The following is a 23,767-nucleotide window of genomic DNA, read 5'->3' on the forward strand; positions in this document are numbered from 1 at the left end:
AAAATGTGCTTGCAGTATTTGGCTGAATTATGTTTGGGAAAAATAAGCTAGCTGTTTCATCTATTTCAATGCTAGTATGCTCTGGATCATATTATGCATGTACAGAAACCTAGAAGATCATAAATCTCCCAAAAGAAGACATTATTTAGTCTTTGTCACTGGTATGTATGTATCTGTGAAACATTTTAACACTGCAAACATCAGAAGTTTCAAGATGGGGCACTGGAAAAGGTAAATACTCTACTACAGTGATGCTGAATACTTCTTCACGCCTCTTCATGATATCAGTCAACTGGAAGTGGGAGTTTATCAAAGAGTTGCTTGATATCCATCATTTCTTGGTGACACGAACTGGGTTTTTCAGGTTACATTGGCTGGGTTTACCAATGTTTTTAACTTTTCTACAGTAAGAGAACTGACCATTAGAGTAACTTAAAGGTAGTAATCTCCATGACCCTGAAGACAAACGTCTCTATTAGCACCACTGTTAGGACCCTTGTTGGAAGTCAGCAACTGAACTCAGTGTTACCTGCCAGTTTCTGATGAATGGTCACAGTGGTGGACAAAGATAAAGCTCCTCCCTGAAAAAGGCCCACCCAAAATAATAATCTTAAAAGGAATAAAGGAATACTCTTCTTCACCTCTTGCTCTATCAAAGCTTTTACATTTTCTGCTGCCTATTTAATTCCAGGTTTATCCTGCTGTGAATCATGCCCAATAATATCAAACCAAGAAGGCACAGCCATGTTCGCACTTAATGGAACAGATTAACAGACACATGCAGGTAGGTATATTTGATATGTGAACTTCTGATACCCGCAAAGACTTCTTGCCCCTCCCACACCCTGTATCTCCCCACCCATGCAAGAAAATCACAGCAGTGGGCTTTCCAGGGTGAGCAGGGTAAAGAACTAAGCAGACACACCTAAGGCTGAAAAGAAAGCATGGTCAGCCTCCTGCAGCCCCAGTTTAAAAATCAAGGATCGAGGCCAGTGGTTTTCAATCATTTTCCCATATTAGAATCCCCTGGGGAGATTTAAAAACAACTCTGGACTGGACACAGAGTTGTTGATTTCATTGGTCTGGGTGGTAACTTTATCACCAGGATTCTGTGCCCCAAGGCCCCCAGATGATCCTAATTTGCAGCCAAATTAGAATTCCAGACCCCTGATTTAGAAGAATGTTTATCACACTTTTGTTTGCATCAGAATCAGTTGCAAGGCTTCTTAAAGCAGGGCTCCACCTCCAGAGTCTCTGATTCATAAAGTGGGAGGTAGAGCTCCAAAATTTGCATTTCTAACAAGATCCCAGGTGATGATATTGATGGTAGCCAAGGGACCACATTTTGAGAACCAATGGTCTAGAGCAGCGCTATCCAAAAGAAATGTAATGTGAGCCACATACATAGTTTAAAGATTTCCAAGTAGCCAAGTTTTTAAAAAGTAAAAAAAAAAAAGTTGAATTTTATTTTCATCATATATTTTATTTAACCTAATACTATATCCAAAATATCCAATTTGTTATCAATGTAAAATTAATGACGTTTTACATTTTTCTTTTGTACTGTCTTTGAAATCTAATGTGTATTTTATTTTATACATAAAGCACATCTCAATTTTGACACCCGATTTTCATCAGAAGTACTTGTTCTCTACTTAGATTTTATAAAATTTACAGCTGAAATGGTAGATGCATATACCCAAGTTGCTGCAAACATACTTGAACTTTTGAGTTTTATATTTAAAATCTTCTTTTCCATACCTGAAAAATCTAAGACTGCTTGGTCTACTGAAGGTTAACCATTACCATTTCCTACCTGGGACTGTCCAGGATTGGGACTTCATCTTTCAGGGCCAGGGGTATAGTTTCAGTCCCTGGTCAGGGAGCGAAGATCCCACTTTGCCTTGCAGCCAAAAAAATCAAAGCATCAAACAGAAGCAATACTGTAACAAATTCAATGAAGACTTAAAAAATGGTTCACATAAAAAACAAAACAAAAAAAATTACGTATCTGTATAGGCAGTTTCCAAATCGGTAATGAATTATGTTCCTAAAGTTCATGTGTAAGTCAATGATTTAGAAATCATATTGCATTTTTGTAGCCATAATACAACAAATGCTTCCATGCTAGTTTTAAAAGCCTGTGTATTCATACTTAGACGATCAGTCATGTCCAGCTCTTTGCTACCCTTTGGGTTGTAGCCTGCCACCTCCTCTGTCCAGGCAAGAATACTGGAGTGGATTGCCATTTCCTTCTCCCCTTAAAAGCCTATTACCACATAATGTTGGAAATATCATACAAAGAATAAAAGAGTCTTCCTAAAGATTTTTAAAAATAAAATATTTCTGAATAAAATGTCTGACAAGTTCCAAATTAATATTCCATGAGTAGAGTTATCTTTCTATATACCCTGGGGAAATAGAATAATAATATAAACATTTGTTTCTCAGTAAATATGAACTATGTCATTTGCTTTAAAAGGCAGAATCAACTCTAGCCACATCTAGTTTGAAATAATAATTGTTTTTATCTCACTGCATACATAAAGGGCATTCATACAATGCGGGCCTTGAAAAACCCCACAGGAATATTCCCAAATGCAAAATATAGTTCAGATTTTCTATCCTAAAGTTAAAAATAAAGACTAGTTCTAAATTTAAATGCTCTTGCTCAAAATCCTCTCCACCTCACTCCTAGTAGAAGCCAAAGTCATTAGCTGACCTACAAGGCCCCATAGAAACTGTTCCAGTCCCTTTATCTCTGCGGCTTTATTACATTTATCTACCCCCTCCTCTTTCCTGTTCTAACTGACTGTGACTGTCTTACTTTTCCCCAAACAGAATACACACCTCCCTGCTTCGTGGCCTTTGCTCTTGCTGGTCCTTCTCTGGAGCACTCGTCCCCTACATATCTACATGGTTTCCTCAGTCCCTTCAAGTCTTTGCCCAAATGTCATTTGTCAACTGAGGCCTTCACTAACCATGCCATGGAATACAGCAACCACTATTCTTCCTTTACACATCTTCCTTACTCTCTATAGGTCTTCCTTACTTAATTTTTCTCCATAGAACTTTTTATATTTAAATATAATATGCAATTCACTTACTAGTTTATCATCTCACTACTATGAATGTTCACATGTCAACTCCATAACAATGGTGATTTTATATCTTTTGGTCTTCTCTGTGAAACCCATCACTTCTTTGTTCCAGAACTCCACATAAAGAACTTTTCTAACTTATTTCATGATCTATTTATTCATACACACTTTTCTTTCATGAGTATTTATTTGACTGTCTTCTTTAAGTCTTTGGCATAAAGGGCATAGATCCGTTCCTCTTTGGCAAAAGATTTATCTAGAAATAATTAATGAGCCACCAGAATTGGACATAGAAAATTCAACATTTCAAATAATCCTTGGTTTTCAAACTGTTCTTGAAAAATTTGCTGACAATATTCCTACAGAATGGCATAAATTTGATTGAGACTGTTCTCTGATGAATAATCATTTGGATTGTACCATTGTATAATGCTTTAGGGCCTTGTAAAATTATATCTACTGTCAATAAAATTTATGTGCATTAATAGCATGTATTGTATTGTTTGGCTCAGTTGGTAAAGAGTCTGCCTGTATAGCAAGAGACGTGGGTTCAATCCCTGGGTTGGGAAAATCCCCTGGAAAAGGAAATGGCAACCCACTCCAGTATTCTTGCCTGGAGAATTCCATGGACAGATGAGCCTGGAGGGCTACAGTCCATGGGGTCACAAAGAGTCAGACATAACTGAGTGACTAACACACACACAGGTGAATCAAGTGGTAAAGAATCCACCTACCAATGCAGGAGATGCAGGAGACATGGGCTTAATCCCTGGGGTGGAAAGATCCTCCTGGAGGAGGAAATGGCAATTCACTCCAGTCTTCTTGCCTGGGAAGTTCCATGGACAGAGAAGCCTGGTGGGCTACAGTCCATGGAGTCACAAAGAGTTGGACAAGACTGAGAACACACACATACTTACTGTATTATTTAAAACGTAAAGTTACATATATTATGAAAAAGACCCAGCTCAATATTTTTGCTATTCATTTTCATTGAATTAATATTTTACTACTTCCTTACATTTGCTTTACTCAACCTAGATAAAAACTACCTCCCATCATTGTCAAGAATAAATCTATATCATTGCTTCCAGTGAAAAGAGGGTAGGTTAGAGTAGTTGACGGCTGTCCAGACACTTCTCTTTGTCTCTCTTTGTTCAAGTACTCTCAGGCTCTCTCCACAGGGTCTCTCATTCTGGGTTAATGTGGGTCCTCACGGCATGGCAGCCTCAGGGCAGTCAAACTGCTTATTTGGAGATTGAAGACTTCCAGCACAAGTATTCCAGGGTAGAAAAAATTGCTCTTCCTTTTGATTATTTACCCTTGTCCCTTCTCCATACTCTCTTGATGTAGTCACAAAAACCCATCTCAATGGGAAGAGCACCAAAGCCACACTGGAAGAACAGCATGTATGATAGGAGATTTGCTGCAACCATTTGGAAAATACAACCTGCCACATAGAAGCACGAAGAAATCTGTTAGACTGCTTGTTACCACCACTTTTTTTTAGGATACTAGATCATCTAAAATACGCAGTGTGTGGTACACTTGATACATACAAGTTATTGACACTGATTGAAAATGTGCATAAGGAAATAAGTTGAGAAAATTTTATTCTGGAAAAGTAGACTAGAGGTTAAGCCATAGTTCAGTTTAGATATAGACCCCAACCCTTACTATATATCGTGAATACAAGATTTCAAAGTGCTTTCTAAAATTGTTTTCAGTGTGATTTCAGTTAAGTTCAGTCGCTCAGTCGTGTCCGACTCTTTGCGACCCCATGAATCGCAGCACGCCAGGCCTCCCTGTCCATCACCAACTGCCAGAGTTCACTCAGACTCGCGTCCATCGAGTCAGTGATGCCATCCAGCCTTGGTATATTTTCTTTTAATATTTTGAAAAATGACAGTTTTTAGAAAACATACATATTAGTGCCAGAATATTAAATTAGGTATAATACACTATTCTGCTGCTGCTGCTGCTGCTAAGTCACGTCAGTCATGTCTGATTCTGTGCGACCCCATAGATGGGAGCCCACCAGGCTCCTGTCCCTGAGATTCTCCAGGCAAGAGTACTGGAGTGGGTTGCCATTTCCTTCTCCAGTGCGTGGAAGTGAAGTCGTGCAGTTGTGTCCGACTTTTTGAGACCCCATGGACTGTAGGCTACCAGGCTCCTCTGTCCATGGGATTTTCCAGGCAAGAGTACTGGAGTGGGGTGCCATTGCCTTCTCCATACGCTATTCTACAATACTTTAATTATTTTAAGTAGTTAGTCGGTTACTAAATGAGGCTCATTTCATAGACTGTTAACAAGCATCAGTGAAAGAATTATATATTAGAAACCAAAGATATTGGCGTCTATTAGGGACCATGTATTGGTTTAACTGTAGTAAGAATATCATATTAAAAGTAATACTGGGGATGTCCTTGGTGGCCCAGTGGTTGGGACTTCACCTTCAAATGCAGGGTGGCAGGTTCAAACCCTGGTTGGAGAGCTAAGATCCCACATGACTCAGGGTTAAAAAACCAAAACATGAAGCAGAAGCAGTATTGTAACAAATTCAACAAAGACTTAAAACCTGACTTTAAAGAGTTGAAATTCAGCCTACTAAGGCCATGGTCTACCTTTAAAACACAAAAAGTAATACTGAATACTAAATGGATAGAGGTGGTTTGTTTTTTGTTTTTTTTTTGACTTGGAAAACTCTGCTCCCAAATTGTTGATGATTTGTTTTAGTTTATAGTTCTGTAATGTATGAAGTTTGTATAAAGAGTACATATTACTTTTACATTCAGAAAAAAAACAAAACTTTAAACTTTGGAACATACCCAGTGGGTATCTATAATTAAAACAATATACTGTACAATTTTAGGAATCTCAATTTTCTTCTTTGTTCCACAGGTAATCTGAGACAACAGTTTGGCATTATACCACATTACAGTATGGATACCTGAAATCTCTGCTTGCCAGGAGGCACTAAAGCCAGCCATATAATGCGACTCTGAGACAGGGAGGATAAATTTCATAATATCCTCCTCTGCCAAACACCTGTGTGGATCACCCTACTTGTCTAACTTTGAAAAAGCTAGACTAAAAACAAGCCAAAAAAAATAAGGATTCAAATTTAAAGTTAAAAAGCTGTGTAGAAAGGCAACCATTTTTCATAATACTATATATTGAATTTACCAGTTAACACTGACTCACCTAAATAACAGATTATCACAGAATTCAGTGAACAAATAATTGATTTTCAAATATAACATGATGTTCTATAAATGACAATATTATGTGACTTTTTCCCTTCTCAGTCGCAGAGTTGGACACGACTGAAAGTGACTTAGCATGCACACACACACATCTGCTTCATATTTTGAAAACCTTGATGCTACAGTTAGAGAAAATACATATCAAATATGATTTATTTTCAAGTAAAGTTTTTCAAGCACAAAAAAGGGTTCAAAAAACTACTTCAATTTCTCCTTTTAATGAACAGCTAGTAATTGCTTTAAAATTGCCATTCATCCCTGACAGTGTGTTAAATTATTTACCTTTGTATCTCAAACAAATGTTAGAAAATAATGAAAAAAAATCACACAAATAAAAGCTACTCTTATTTTGTTGCTTCATCCAACTTGAAGTTTAAAAGACTAGTCTGTGTTTCTGGAGATCAGCTCAAAATACATTGACCTTGTTAATTTGGAGCCCATGGGCTGTATCTAGTGGTTAGCATCTAGTGATCTGGCAGAAATAAAACTAAGCCAGCATTAGGCACCAACTACCAATCTCTAATGACATCAGAAACCTGGCATTTCAAGTCTAGTCCTAAGCTGAAGCTCTAATACCATGGCAGAGCTCCAGACCTCTTGGGTTATGGGAGGGGCAGAAAATGTGCATGAAAGGTTGTACTCAGGAGCGTTATACAAGAGATTCATTCATGACAGATGAAGAGGCTTGGGAGAAAGCACGTAGGCCAGGGTAGAAATGTGGAGTGCTAAAATAAATTTCACTGTAGTGGAAATAGCAAGACCAAGTCACTTTCCTAAAGACATGGTCTAGTTTCTGTAGGAACATTGGGGATCTTTGGGCAGGAGGAAAAAATGTTGCATAGATTCAGTAGGAGAGTCATTCTGGGGTTTTGAAAATAATCAGGCTTAAAGGGGAAAGGTGCAAGTGGGGGAATATATTAGGAGGTTGGGGATTTATTCTATGTTCATCCCAACCTCCTAATATATACACACTACTATATATAAAATAATTAACAAGGACCTACTATATGCTATGTGCTATATGCATGGGGAACTATACCCAATATTCTGTAATAACCTATATAGGAAACGAATCTGAAAAAGACTAGATATGGTAATATATATAACCGGATCACTTTGCTGTACACCTGAAACTAACACAACATTGTAAATCAACTATGCTAAGTCACTTCAGTCATGTCCGACTCTTAGCGACCCCATGGACTGCAGCCTACCAGGCTCCTCCACCCTTGGGATTTTCCAGGCAAGAGTACTGGAATGGGTTGCCATTGCCTTCTCCAAAATCAATTATACTCCAATATAAAATAAAAATTTTAAATTAAAAAAGAGAAAAGAATCAGACTTTGGGTACTTGTCCACATATTCCTTGACTCATGCAAGATTTCCAAATTCAAGTAGAATTTATATTGAAAGAGGAGCTTTAGATATAATACTGTATTTCCAGCCCTGTACATATTCAGATTTGGAGATAGCTATTATTTGCTGAGGACTTCCCAAGTGGCTCAGTGGTAAAGAATCCACCAGCCAATGCAGGGGACAAGGGTTCGATTCCTGGTGCAGGAGGGTTCCACAGGCCAAGGCTGCAACTAAGCCCAGCTGCCACAACTATTGAGCCCAGGCTGCAGAGCCTGTGTTTTGTAACAAGAGAAGCCACCACAGTGAGAAACCTTCACACCACAACAAAGTCCAGGGCAGCCAAAATTAAATAAATAATAAAAACTTTTTTTTTTTTTAAATGAATACGCCAATATGTCTTCAAGCTTCTGGAATTAAGTTAGAAACAACTCTTCATTCATCAGGGAATCAATGCTTAAAAGTTGTACAGGTCACATCCCAGAGCTGATTCATATTTGTCTTTCCTGTCTGCAGGGAAACCAATACATAATCAGTATCAGGATCAGTTCAGTCACTCAGTTGTGTCTGACTCTTTGTGACCCCATGAACTACAGCATGCCAGGTCTCCCTGTCCATCACCAATACATAATAGAAAATGCAAATATTAAATCACCTGGACTTTGTTATATATAGTTTTGCTTGCAATTTTCCTGATAATATCTGTTGGAGAGATACTAAATCTATTTCATGAGAATAAAATAGGTTCTTTTAATCACAATATTGTCCTTCAGTCTGTATATATTCTTTAGGCTTCATCTGTACATAGGAAAAGTAAAAGGGTATAAGAACAAAGTCATAAACTTGAAGCCTTATATAGTTTCTGAACAATTAAAGAACAGCAGAGAAGCATAGTGTCTTAATTTTCTTTTGCTTCTTATACCTAAAGATTCCACTTTTCATAAGCCCTTCTCCCAGCTCCTACATCTCAAGGAAGATATGGGCTTACAATTTTTTTTTAATTACTTGCTTTAAAATATTTATCAGGGTGGTGGTCCAGTGGTTAGGAGTCTGCCTGCCAATGCAGGAGACATGGTTTGATCCTTGGTCCAGGAGGATCCCATGTGCATGGAGCTACTGGCCCATGTGCCATAGCTACTGAGTCTGTGCTCTAGAGCCTGTGCTCTGCAACAAGAGAGGCCACTACACTGAGAAGCCCATGCACCACAGCCGAAGAGTGGGCCCTTCACTCACAGAAACTAGAGGAGGCCCAGATGCAGCTGTGAAGACCCGGGTCAGCCAAAAACAAAGATAAAAAAATAAATCTGTTTTTTTTAAGTACACATCAAAAAAATTTTTTAAAATTGTTATCAGACAGAGAAGAAACAGCTATTTTTTTCCTTCAGTAATACATTTTTACTCGAATTTAAGTTCCTTTCATTTCCCAGTTTCACTCCTGATAATCTTTGTCTGTGATAGTCTTACAGGAATAAGAGTACCAAATAAACCCAGACTAAAATGGAAATCGTCCTAGAGAGATTCCTTTTAGAAACTTAAAAAATAATGTTTAGGTGGCACTAGTGATAAAGAATCTGTCTGCTAATGCAGAAGATGCAAGGGACGTGGGTTCTATCCCTGGGTCAAGAAGATCCCCTGGAGAAGGAAATGGCAACCCGCTCCAGTGTTCTTGCCTATAAAATCCCATTGGAGAGATGCTTGGTGGGCTACAGTTCATGGGGTTGCAAAGAGTCAGATGTGACTGAGCACACACACACCCACGCCAAATATTTCAAAATCATCAGTAATTAGAAATTTATTTATAACCATAATAGGTGTTTCTTTTCAGGTATCTCCTTATTTCTATGTAGTCATTTAATGAAAATATCAAGTCTATTAATTTTACAGTATGGAAAGTCCTCAAAAACTAAAAATAGAATTGCCAGGGCTGTGGTGTTAGAGGTTGTTGAATGGTGGTGGGTGTACCTATGAGGCACAGTTTGCCAGCAGCCTGAACCAGCAAGGGCATTAGGAAATTTCCCTGCATTTGTCCTCCCTCCACCTGACTTTGCCTTCTGAACTGGATCCTAGCAGAGACCTGAGATCTTGAAGCATCCTGGCCAAAGGATACCTGAAACGAGCTTTGGGGAGGGACTGCCAGCATAGAGATCAAACCCTGAGCCTTTGGAGTGGAAGCACAGACTCCAAGACCCTACACTACCAGAGAACTAACCCTCAGTTCAGTTCAGTTCAGTTCATTCGCTCAGTCGTGTCCGACTCTTTAGCAATGCATGAACCGTGAACTTCCAGATGTTCAAGCTGGTTTTCGAAAAGGCAGAGGAACCAGAGACCAAATTGGCAACATCCGCTGGATCATCAAAAAAGCAAGAGTTCCAGAAAAACATCGATTTCTGCTTTATTGACTATACCAAAGCCTTTGACTGTGTGGATCACAAGAAACTGTGGAAAATTCTGAAAGAGATGGGAATACCAGACCACCTGACCTACCTCTTGAGAAAACTATATGCAGGTCAGGAAGCAACAGTTAGAACTCGACATGGAACAACAGACTGGATCCAAATAGGAAAAGTAGTACATCAAGGCTGTATTTTGTCACCCTGCTTATTTAAATTCTATGCAGAGTACATCATGAGAAATGCTGGGCTGGAAGAAGCACAAGCTGGAATCAAGATTGCAGGGAGAAATATCAATAACCTCAGATATGCAGATGACACCACCCTTATGGCAGAAAGTGAAAAGGAACTAAAAAGCCTCTTGATGAAAGTGAAAGAGGAGGGTGAAAAAGTTGGCTTAAAGCTCAACATTCAGAAAATGAAGATCATGGCATCTGGAACTAACCCTAGAGGGTATCAAATAGTGAAAACTCACACAAAAGAAACCACTGGAATAAAAGACCCAGCATTACCTAACCACCATAGCACCCTGCGCAGCACACCTCATCCAAACAACAAACAAAACAAAAATACTAAACCAATCATCAGCAGACAGAATTACCACCTCACTCAGCCTTGCCCATCAGAGGATAAACAAACGAAAGTGTGAAGTGATGTTGCTCAGTTGTGCCCGACTCTTTGCAACCCCATGGATAGTAGCCTGCACCAAGCTCCTCTGTCCATCGGATTTTCAAGGCAAGAGTACTGGAGTGGGTTCCATTTCCTTCTCCAGGGAATCTTCCCAACCCAGGGATCAAACCCAGGTCTCTCACATTGTAGACAGATGCTTTACTGTTTGAGTCACAAAACTCAGCATAAGTCTCACCCTATACAAAGTCACAAAAACCACTGGACCAACCTTAGGAGGACAGAAACCAAAAAGAAGAAAGACTTCAACCTTGAAGCCTGGGAAAAGGAGACCTCAAACACAATAAGTTAAAAAAATAATAATGAAAAAGCAGAGAAATACTACACAAATGAAGAAACAAGCAAGAAACACAGAAGTCCAAATAAATGAAGAGGAAATAGGCAAACTACCTGAAAATAATTCAGAATAATGATAATAAAGATGATGATCAAAAACCTTGAAAACGAAATGAGGAAAATGCAAAATTATTTAACAAAGACCTAGAAGAACTAAAGAATAAACATGCAGAAACAAACAACAGAATTACTGAAATTAAAAATACTCTGGAAGGAATCAACAGCAGAATGTCTGAAGCAGAAGAATGGATCAGTGAGCTGGAAGATAAAATGGTGGAAATAACTTCTGAAGAGCAGAATAAAGTAAAAAGAATGAAAAGAACTGAGGATAGTCTCACAAACATCTGGGACAAAATCAAATGCACCAACATTTGAATTATAGGGGTCCCAGAAGAAGGGAAAAAGAAAGGGTATGAAAAAAATTTTTGAAGAGATTATAGTGGAAAATTTCCCCAACATGGAAAAGGAAATAGTCAATCAAGTCCAAAAGGCACAAAGAGTCCCATACAGGATAAACCCAAGGAGAAACATGCCAAGACACATACTAATCAAACTAATAAAGACTAAACACAAAGAAAGAATATTACAAGCAGCAAGTGAGAAGCAATAAGTTACATACAAAGAAAGCCCATACACTTAACAGCTCATCTTTCACCAGAAACTGCAGGCCAGAAGGGAATGGAAGGATGTATTTAAAGTTCTGAAAGGGAAAAATCTACAACCAAGGTTGCTGTACCCAGCAAGGATCTCATTCAAAATTGATGGAGAAATAAAAAGCTTTTCAGACAAGCAAAAGTTAAGAGAATTCAATACCACAGAACCACCTTTACAACAAATGTGAAATGGACTTACATAGTCAAGGAATACAAGAGAATAAAAAAGATCTACCCCAAACAATTAAGAAAATGGCAATAGGAACATATACATAAATAATTCCTTTAAATGTAAATGGACTAAATGCTCCAGCCAAAAGACACAGGGTGGCTGAATGGATACAAAAACAAAACCCATATATATGCTGTCTACAAGAAATCCACTTCAGACCTCAAGACACATATAGACTGAAAGTGAGAAGACGGAAATATATATTCCATGCAAATGGGAAGCAAAAGAAAGCTGGAGTAGCAATACTCATATCAGACAAAACAGACCTTAAAATAAAGAAGATTTCAAGAGATAAAGAAGGACATTACATAATGATCAAGGGATCTATCCAAGAGGAAGACATAACAATTGTAAATACCGATGCACCCAATGTAGAAGCAACTCAATACATAAGACAAACACTAACAGACATAAAAGGAGAAATTGACAGTAACACAATAATAGGAGACTTTAACACCCCTCTCACGCCAATGGACAGACCACCCACACAGAAAATTAATAAGGAAACTAAGTCTTAATGATACATTAGATGAGATGGATCTCATTGATATCTTCAGGACATTCCATCCAAATGCAGAATACACTTTCTTCTCAAGTGCACATGGAACATTCTCCAGGATAGGCCACATCTTGGGTCACAAATAAAACCTCAGTAAATTTAAGAAAACTGAAATCAAATCAAGCATCTTCTCTGATCACAATGTGATGAGACTAGATATCAATTACAAGAAAAAGTTGTAAGAAACAGAAACACATGGAGATTAAACAACATGTTTCTAAATACCCAACAAGTTACTGAAGAAAACCAAAGGAAAGTAAAAAAATTCTAGAAACAAATGGCAGTGAATACATTTGACAAGTGACAAAAAAAAAAAAAGACGAAAAAAAAAAAAAGAAAAGAAAACATGACAACTCAAAACCTATGGGATGCAGCAAAAGTAGTCCTAAGAAGGAAGGAAGTTTATAGCAATACAATCCTACCTCAAGAAATAAGAAAGACATCAAATAGACAGCCTAATTTTACACCTAAAACAACTGGAAAAAGAAAAACAAACAAACAAACAAAACAAAATTAGTAGAAGGAAAGAAATTATAAAGATCTGAGTGAAAATAAATGAAAAAGAAATGAAAGAAACAATAGTAAAGATTAATAAAACTAAAAGCTGGTTCTTTGAGAGGATAAACAAAACGGAAATACCTTTAGCCAGACTTCTTAAGAAAAAAGAGAAGAATAAAATCAACAAAATTAGAAATGAAAAAGGAGAGGTTACAACAGACAATGCAGAAATACAGAGGATTATAAAAGAATATTATGAATAACTTTATGGCAATAAAATGGATAGCCTGGAAGAAATAGACAGATTCTTAGAAAGGTTCAATCTTCCAAGACTGAACCAGGAAGAAACATAAATTATGAACAACCCAATTACAATCCCTGAAATTGAAGCTGTGATCAAAAATCTCACAAAAAACAAAAGCCCTGGACCAGATGTCTTTACAGGAGAATTCTATCCAACATTCAGAGAAGAGCTAATGCCTATCCTTCTAAAACTCTTTCAAAAAATGGCAGAGGAAGGAACACTTCCAAAATCATTCTATGAGGCCACCGTCACCCTGATACCAAAATGAGACAAAGACAACACAAAAAGAGAAAACTACAGGCCAATATCACTGGTGAACATAGATGCAAAAATCCTCAACAAAATTTTAGCAAACAGAATTCAGCAACACGTCAAAAAGCTCATACACCATGATCAACTTGGGTTTCTCCCAGGGATGAAAGGATTCTTCAATATATGCAAATCAATCAATGTGATACACCATATTGACAAATTGAAAGTTAAAAACCATATGATCATCTCAATAGATGAAGAAAAAGTTTTTGACAAAATTCAGCACCCATGTATGAATAAACTCTTCAAAAAATGGGCATAGAAGGAACCTACATCAACATAGTTAAGGCCATATATGATAAGCCTACAGCAAACATTATTCTCAATGGCGAAAAACTGAAAACATTCCCCCTAAGATCAGGAACAAGACAAGGGTGCCCACTTTCACCACTACTATTCAACATAGTTTTGGAAGTTTTGGCCACAGCAATCAGAGCAGAAAAAGAAATAAAAGGAGTCCAAATTGGAAAAGAAGTAAAACTCTCACTGTTTGCAGATGACATGATCCTCTACATAGAAAACCCTAAAGACTCCACCAGAAAATTATTAGAGCTAATCATTGAATATAGTAAAGTTGCAGGATATAAAATCAACATACAGAAATCCCTTGCATTCCTGTACACTAATAATGAGAAAATAGAAAGAGAAATTAAGGAAACAATTCCATTCACCATTGCAATGAAAATAATAAAATACTTAGGAATTTATCTACCTAAAGAAACTAAAAACCTATATATAGAAAACTATAAACACTGGTGAAAGAAATCAAAGAGGACACTAATAGAGAAATATACCATGTTCATGGATTGGAAGAATCAATTTAGTGAAAATGAGTATACTACCCAAAGCAATCTATAGATTCAATGCAATCCCTATCAAGCTGCCAATGGTATTTTTCACAAGGCTAGAACAAATAATTTCACAATTTGTATGGAAATACAAAAAACCTCGAATAGCCAAAGCAATCTTGAGAAAGAAGAACAGAACTGGCGGAATCAACCTGCCTAACTTCAGGCTCTACTACAAAGCAAGTCATCAAGACAGTATGGTACTGGTACAAAGACAGAAATATAGATCAATGGAACAAAATAGAAAGCCCAGAGATAAATCCACACACATATGGACACCTTATCTTTGACAAAGGAGGCAAGAATATACAATGGAGTAAAGACAATCTCTTAACAAGTGGTGCTGGGGAAACTCATCAACCACTTGTAAAAGAATGAAACTAGATCACTTTCTAACACCATACACAAAAATAAACTCAAAATGGATTAAAGATCTAAATGTAAGACCAGAAACTACAAAACTCCTAGAGGAGAACATAGGCAAAACACTCTCTGACATAAATCACAGCAGGATCCTCTATGACCCACCTCCCAGAATATTGAAAATAAAAGTAAAAATAAACAAATGGGATCTAATTAATCTTAAAAGCTTCTGCACAACAAAGGAAAATATAAGCAAGGTGAAAAGACAGCCTTCTGAATGGGAGAAAATAATAGCAAATGAAGCAACTGACAAACAACTAATCTCAAAAATATACAAGCAACTCCTGCAGCTCAATTCCAGAAAAATAAATGACCTAATCAAACAATGGGCCAAAGAACTAAATAGACATTTCTCCAAAGAAGACACACAGATGGCTAACAAACATATGAAAAGATGCTCAACATCACTCATTATTAGAGAAATGCAAATCAGAACCACAATGAGGTACCATTTCACACCAGTCAGAATGGCTGCAATCCAAAAGTCTACAAGCAGTAAATGCTGGAGAGGGTGTGGAGAAAAGGGAACCTTCTTACACTGTTAGTGGGAATGCAAACTAGTACAGCCACTATGGAGAACAGTGTGGAGATTCCTTGAAAAACTGCAAATAGAACTGCTTTATGACCCAGCAATCCCACTGCTGGGCATACACACCAAGGAAACCAGAATTGAAAGAGACACATGTACCCCAATGTTCATTGCAGCACTGTTTATAATAGCCAGGACATGGAAGCAACCTAGATGTCCATCAGCAGATGAATGGATAAGAAAGCTGTGGTACATATACACAATGGAGTAATATTCAGCCATTGAAAAGAATACATTTGAATCAGTTCTAATGAGGTGGATGAAACTGGAGCCTAATATACAGAGTTAGGTAAGCCAAAAAGGAAAACACCAATACAGTATACTAACGCGTATATATGGAATTTAGAAAGATGGTAATGATAACCCTGTATGCGAGACAGCAAAAGAAACACAGATGTATAGAACAGTATTTTGGACTCTGTGGTTGAGGGAGAGGGTGGGATGATTTGGGAGAATGGCATTGAAACATGTATAATATCATATATGAAACGAATCACCAATCCAGTTTTGATGCATGATACTGGATGCTTGGGGCTGGTCCACTGGGATGACCCAGAGGGATGGTATGGGGAGGGAGGAGGGAGGAGGGTTCAGGATGGGGAACACGTGTATACCTGTGGCAAATTCATGTTGATGTATGGTAAAACAAATACAATATTGTAAAGTAATTAACCTCCAATTAAAATAAATAAATTTATATTTAAAAAAAGAAATCAAAGATGACATAAACAGAGAGATATTCCACGTTCCTGAGTAGGAAGAATCAATATTGTGAAAATGACTATACTACCAAACACAATCTACAGATTCAACCCCATCCCTATCATTTTCCAATGGAATTTTTCACAGAACTAGAATAAAAAATTTCACAATTCATATGGAAACACAAAAGACCCCGAATAACTAAAGCAGTCTTGAGAAAGAAGAATGGAGCTGGAAGAATCAACCTTCCTGACTTCAGAATATACTACAAAGCTATAGTCATCAAGATAGTATGGTATTGGCACAAAAACAGAAACATAGACCAATGGAACTACATAGAAAGCTCAGAAATAAACCCATTCACCTATGGGCACCTTATATTTGACAAAGGAGGCAAGAAGATACATTGGGGCAAAGACAGCCTCTTCAATAAATGGTGCTGGGAAAACTGGACAGCTACATGTAAAAGAATGAAATTAGAACACTTCCTAACACCATACACAAAGATAAACTCAAAATGGATCAAAGACCTAAATGTAAGACCAGAAACTATAAAACTCTTAGAGGAAAACATAGGCAGAACCCTTGATGACATAAATCAAAGCAAGATCCTCTATGACCCACCTCCTAGAGTAACAGAAATAACAACAAAAGTAAACAAGTGGGACCTAATTAAACTTAAAAGCTTTTGCACAGTGAAGGAAACTATAAGCAAAGTGAAAAGACAACCCTCAGAATGGGAGAAAATAATAGGAAATGAAACAATTGACAAAGGATTAATTTCCAAAATATACAAGCAGCTCACACAATTCAATACCAGAAAAAACAAACAACCCAATACAAAAGTGGGAAAAAGACCTAAATAGACATTTCTCCAAAGAAGATGTACAGATGGCTAACAAACACAGGAAAAGATGCTCAGCATTGCTCAATGTTCAGTTCAGTTCAGTTCAGTTGCTCAGTCGTGTCCGACTCTTTGTGACCCCATGAATCGCAGCATGCCAGGCCTCCCTGTCCATCACCAACTCCTGTCCATCGAGTCAGTGATAAGTTGGCTTAAAGGTCAACATTCAGAAAACAAAGATCATGGCATCTGGTCCCATCACTTCATGGGAAGTAGATTGGGAAACAGGGGAAACAGTGTCAGACTTTATTTTTGGGGGGCTCCAAAATCACTGCAGATGGTGATACAGCCATGAAATTAAAAGACGCTCAATGTTAGAGGAATGCAAACCAAAGCTACAATGAGATATCACCTCACACCGGTCAGAATGGTGATTGTCAAAATGTCTACAAACAATAAGTGCTGGAGACGGGTGTGAAGAAAAGGGAATGGTCTTGCACTGTTGGTGGGAATGTAAATGGATACAGCCACTATGGAAGATGATATGGAGATTCCTTAAAAACCTAGGAATAAAACCACCATATGACCCAGCAATTCCACTCCTAGCCATATACCCTGAGGAAACCAAAATTTAAAGAGACACACATAATCCATTGTCCATTGCAGCACTATTTAAAATAACTAAAACATGGAAGCAACCTAGATAACCATCAACAGATGAATGGATAAAGAAGTTGTGGTCCATATACACAGGGGAATTACTCAGCCATAAAAAGGAATGCATTTGAGTCAGTTCTGATGAGGTGGATGAACCCAGAACCTACTTTACAGATTGAAGTAAGTCAGAAAGAGAAAGATAAATATTGTATTCTAATGCGCATATACAGGATCTAGAAAAATGGTACTGAAAAATTATTTACAGGGCAGCAGTGGAGAAGCAGACATAGAGAATAGACTTATGGACATGGTGAGAGGGGAGAAGAGGGTGAGATGTATGGAAAAAGTGACATGGAAACTTACATTACTATATGAAAATAGATGGCCAATGGGAATTTGCTGTATGGCTCAGGAAACTCAAACAGGGGCTCTGTATCAACCTAGAGGGGTGGGATGGGGAGGAAGGTTCAACAGGGAGGGGATATATGTATACCTATGGCTGATTCCAGTTGAGGTTTGACAGGAAACAACAAGATTCTGTAAAGCAATTATCTTTCAATAAAAAAATAAATTGAAAAAAAAAAAAGAATTGCCATATGATCCAGCAATGCCACTGTAAGGTATATATCAGAGAAAACCGAAATTTGAAAAGATATATGCATCCCTATGTTCACAACAATACAATTTACAATAGCAAGACATGGAAACAACCTAAATGTCCATCAACAGAAGAATAGATAAAGAAAATGTGGTGTATATAAATGATGGACTGTTACTTAGCCATCTAAGAAGGGTGAAAATAATGCCATTTGCAGCAACATGAATAGAACTAGGGATTATCATACTAAGCAAAACAAGTCAGAGAAAGACAGATATAATTTGATATCACTTATGCATGGAATGTAAAACATGACACAAATGAACTTATCTATGAAACAGAAACAGAGTTACAGACGTAGAGAACAGATGTGGTTATGCATGGGGGAGAAATGAATTGGAAGTTTGGGATTTGCAGATGCACACTCTTATATATAGGATGGATAAACGGCAAGATCCTATGATGTAGCATGAGGAACTATATGTAATATCTTGTAATTAGCCACAGTGGAAAAGAATATGAAAAAAGATATATAAATCTGAACCACTTTTCTGTATACCAGAAACTAATACAATACTGTAAATCAACTATACTTCAATAAAATAAGTTTAAAAATCTTTCAAAAGATAAAATCTATTAGTTTTAATAAGACATTGTAAACATTTCTACTTATCAACTTATTAAAATGAAACAAGTTAAATGCTACAAATGAAAAGTTAGAGGGAGATAAAATGTTGTTGAAGAAATGTGAAATTAGATAATTTTTTAAAAATGAGTCAACTGAGGTTTTAGAAAGGATAGTTTTGCAGGTAATACTGTGAAGAAGGCTGAGTGCCAAAGAATTGGTGCTTTTGAACTGTGGTGTTGGAGAAGACTCTTGAGAGTCCCTTGGACTGCAAGGAGATCCAACCAGTCCATTCTGAAGGAGATCAACCCTGGGATTTCTTTGGAAGGAATGTTGCTAAAGCTGAAGCTTCAGTTCTTTGGCCACTTCATGCGAAGAGTTGACTCACTGGAAAATACTCTGATGCTGGGAGAGATTGGGGGCAGGAGGAGAAGGGGACGACAGAGGATGAGATGGCTGGATGGCATCACGGACTTGATGGATGTGAGGCTGAGTAAACTCCGGGAGATGGTGATGGACAGGGAGGCCTGGCATGCTGCGATTCATGGGGTCGCAAAGAGTCAGACACGACTGAGTGTCTGAACTGAACTGAACTGATGCCACTCTTATTATGAAATACTATTGATCTATTGGCATTTACCCTAAAGGTCATTTTAACATTTTAATTACAACACTAGTGTCTTCCTGGCAGTAGATAAGGTAGTTCTTGAGTATTTGCTATTACTTTGCCAACAAAGGTCCGTTTAGTCAAGGCTATGGTTTTTCCAGTGGTCATGTATGGATGCGAGAGTTGGACTGTGAAGAAAGCTGAGTGCCGAAGAATTGATGCTTTTAAACTGTGGTGTTGGAGAAGACTCTTGAGAGTCCCTTGGACTGCAAGGAGATCCAACCAGTCCATTCTGAAGGAGATCAGCCCTGGGTATTCTTTGGAAGGTATGATGCTAAAGCTGAAACTCCAGTACTTTGGCCACTAATGCGAAGAGTTGACTCATTGGAAAGGACTCTGATGCTGGGAGGGATTGGGGGCAGGAGGAGAAGGGGACAACAGAGGATGAGATGGCAGGATGGCATCACCAACTTGATGGATGTGAGTTTGAGTGAACTCTGGGAGATGGTGATAGACAGGGAGGCCTGGCATGCTGCGATTCATGGGGTTGCAAACAGTCAGACACGACTGAGCGACTGAACTGAGCTGAACTGAATGTGTAAGAAGTTACTGCAAAATTCAATGATCTAAAATAACATTTTTACCTCACAGTCTTTGTGGGAGAGGAATCTGGAGGCAGTTTAGCTTGATGCCCTAGTTCAGGGTCTCTCTCAAGACTGCTTCAAGGTGACAGCTTTTGTCTCAAAACTCCACCAGGGAGGATCAGACTCCAAGCTCACTGATGTGGACGTTGGCAGGATTCAGTTTCTAGTTGGCCTTACTGGCTACGTGGGGCTCCCCATGGGCACAGCAACCATGGCAACCTGCTCTTTCAGAACAAGCAAGAAGAACCAGAGAGAGAGAATAGAGCATGGCCTTCCAAATTTCAGAAGTGACATCCATAACTTTTGCCCTGTTCTTTAGAAGCAAGTCTCTAGGTTTGATCTACAATCAAGGAGAGGAGATTGTACAGAACGTGTGAATACCAGGAGGTAGCAGTCTTTGAGAGCCATGTTGGAGACTGCCTACCACACCTGACATGGGAAATTCTTTATAATTCCAGAGATTTTCCAGATCTCAATGCTTTTGGATAACCATTTCCAAGGGTTACTGGTTTTAATTTTAATAAAATGTGGTCTATTTTGTATTTTTAAAAATTTTAATGAGGGAAGGGAGAGGTTTCTTATACATATTTTAAAACAATTGCCTGGTGTTCACTTACTAATGATGCATCAGAATATTTGATATATCAAAAACTCTTTTTGACTAACCAAAATTAAAAGGAGTCAAAAGGAGAAAAAAAATGAAATGAATAATATATTTTTCCAAAATATGTTTCAGTATTGAGCCAGATAATGTCATGGAATATAGCTTGTTTGACACATATGTCATTTATAACTCCCATATTGTAAATAAATTAAGAAAAAGGGCAGTGTTAAGTAGACATTAAAATCATTTTCAAAAAATAAGACCACAAAACTAGTCTAGACAATTCTTTTTAAAAACTTCCCCTTCTCACTAGGTCAAGAGCTCTCAACCAGATATGTCTGTATATTTATAGATGTCAAAACTTGATGTGTATATGCATTTCCTGTAGAATGAGTTAATAGCATTCATGAACTTCCCAAAAGAACAAGAACCATTGTCCGAGGCAACAGCAATTTAGGCACTGAATTCTCACATAGAGTCTCATGAATTTGCTTTATATAAACAACAACAACAAAAAGTAATTAAAATTTATTGAATTTTCTTTTAAACTATCTGTTTCATCAGTGTAACTAATGTTGAGTTCTATATTCACTCAACAAATATTTATTCAATATCACTAAATCCCAGCCAATTCTAGGCAATGGAAATATTAATACAAGTCCCATCTTCACATTCTTGAGAGTGTGGGTAGAAGAAAGTAAACAGTAATGTGTACAATAGTGCATTGCAGAGAAAATAAGCAGGTTATTCCTGAATTATTTCAAGCTTTAATGGGAATATACAGTTCACCATACACCAGCCCTACTGATCTTTCATAAAACTTTTGACATCAGCAAAATACCCTCAGTTCAGTCCAGCGAATATTTATGTAGCACTTGCTATGGGCCAAGTATTGGGCTAGATGCTGGAGATGCAGAGATGAGCCAGTTGCTCTGAGTTTATATTCTAGGCTTAGAGGGATCACTTCTAGGAATCCCTCTAGGCTGGATTAGTGGTCCCCCTCTGTGATCATACAGAGGGATAACTGGGCATAACTTTATTGTGTTTACCTTCAAGTCGAATCTGTTTAAGTGTCTCTCTTGCTTGCTTGATCATGACCTCTTTGAGAGCAAGACGTACATTTCATTAATCTTGAATTCCCAGCATTTGGGGCGTAGTAGTTCAAGAAATGTTTGTTGACCTGCACTTGGAGAGACAGTCTAACCATAGAGGGATTGCACATGCCCTGAGACTTTCTCTAACCTCTATTTTAAGTAGTAAGATGCAGAGCATACTTTTTCCTCTCACAGGTTTCAGTCAAAATCAAAGAATGTCATTAATATGAGATCTGTTATGACATAAGAAATGTCTTTATCAAGACCATATGCATTCTTTCTAGGGTAACTGGTTAGAAACACAGTGCTGTGTTTTATCAACCAAAGAATGTTTTGTCAACCAAAGAATGTTCTTCATCTCAGTCCTCTCCCCCTTTCCTGATCTGAGCCAAGGGCATAGCTCCACGCATCATGTCCCATCAGCTCTTGTCCCAAGATCAGCAAGTGACCTGTGACATGGGGAAAAGAGGACTATGTCATTAAGGTGATGATCCCTGATCATGTCTACTTCACTGGCAAGTTTTCAGGAAAAGGGCAATATTAAATTTTACACACAAAAAAAATCAGATTCAAGTGTCATGTCTTTAGGGAAATAAAAGGCTAGATAAAAATTCAAATCAAACTGAAACTTCACAAGGTCAATGTATTCTATGTGCACACTGTATCAAACAATAATATCATGTAACAATTTCTCTCTGAATAAGGACAAATTCTCCGCCCACACCCAGCAAAAGAAATTTTTATCCTAAATTTTTCTCAAAGGCAAATGCTTTCCCACACTCAGAAAAGCACTGTTGGTCCTCTGAGCATTCGTTTTATGCCAAGTTTCAAAGTTTTAATTCTAAATTCTTTTGTTTAGTTTTTGAAGTATACACTGTAGCAGATTATGGTATAAATATTTGAAGTATACACCAGTATACTTAACTAGTTTAAGTATACATTAACCAGTTTTAGCCTCATATAGTTTGTCATTAGCTGTTTTTTTTGATCACTTAAATGCCAGAAATGGGCTTCCCTGGTGGCTCATTCAGTAAAGAATCTGCCTGCAATGCAAGAGACCCAGGTTCAATCCCTGGGTCAGGAAGATCCTTTGGAGAAGGAAGTGGCAACCCACTCCAATATTCTTGCCTGGGAAAGTCCATGGACAGAGGAGACGGGCAGGCTACAGTCCATGGGGTCTCAAGAGTTGGACACGATTTAGCGACTAAATCACCACCAGCACATGCCAGAAATAGTCAAAGATGAGGCTCAGAGAAGGTAAATAACTTTGCCCCACCTCAGGTTGCTAGAATGGGAGTTGTAAACTAGTCTGTCAGTTTCCAAAATCAGTGGGCTTTACACTATACCATAAACAGAACAAGGGTTTTTATGATGAATTTCCCATCATGGGTGGGTTTCAAGCCAAGACTAGATGACCATCTATCAGGGTGCCAAGTTATACTAAATCATGGATTTTTTTTTTTCTTAATTTGGGTGGAATGTTGGACTAGATCCAACTGTAAGTCTGTGATTCCATGATGGAAGGAGCCCATTCATGATGGGAACCAATTCTGCAATAGGCTTTCTCCATTTTGCAAATCACAAAGAAGAAAGGAAACCTCTTCTGAAAGTGTTACTTGGAACCCAAGAAGGGAATTTACACAACTACCAAGACATTATCCTTTAATCCTAGCTGGGTGGTGTGGAAAGTGAACACAGAAATATATTTGTGTTTCAAATGGTAGTCCCTGTAGTCCACAAGTGAAAAAAAAGTCCAAAACTTTGTAAGATAGAAAGTTTTCAATGAAGTAAGAAAATTATATTGTGATCTCAGGGTGAATGTCTAAGCAAATCTTACATAAAAC

At 37.8% G+C, this 23,767-nt stretch overlaps 1 pseudogene; it reads right to left on the reverse strand.

The window, feature by feature from the left end:
* Positions 1–284: 284 nt before the first annotated feature.
* The window catches only part of LOC138445183 (acyl-protein thioesterase 1-like), a 29,703-nt pseudogene continuing 6,220 nt past the window's right edge, over positions 285–23,767 (reverse strand).

This window comes from Ovis canadensis, chromosome 8, assembly GCF_042477335.2.
Source record: "Ovis canadensis isolate MfBH-ARS-UI-01 breed Bighorn chromosome 8, ARS-UI_OviCan_v2, whole genome shotgun sequence".
Classification (NCBI taxonomy): Eukaryota; Metazoa; Chordata; class Mammalia; order Artiodactyla; family Bovidae; genus Ovis; species Ovis canadensis.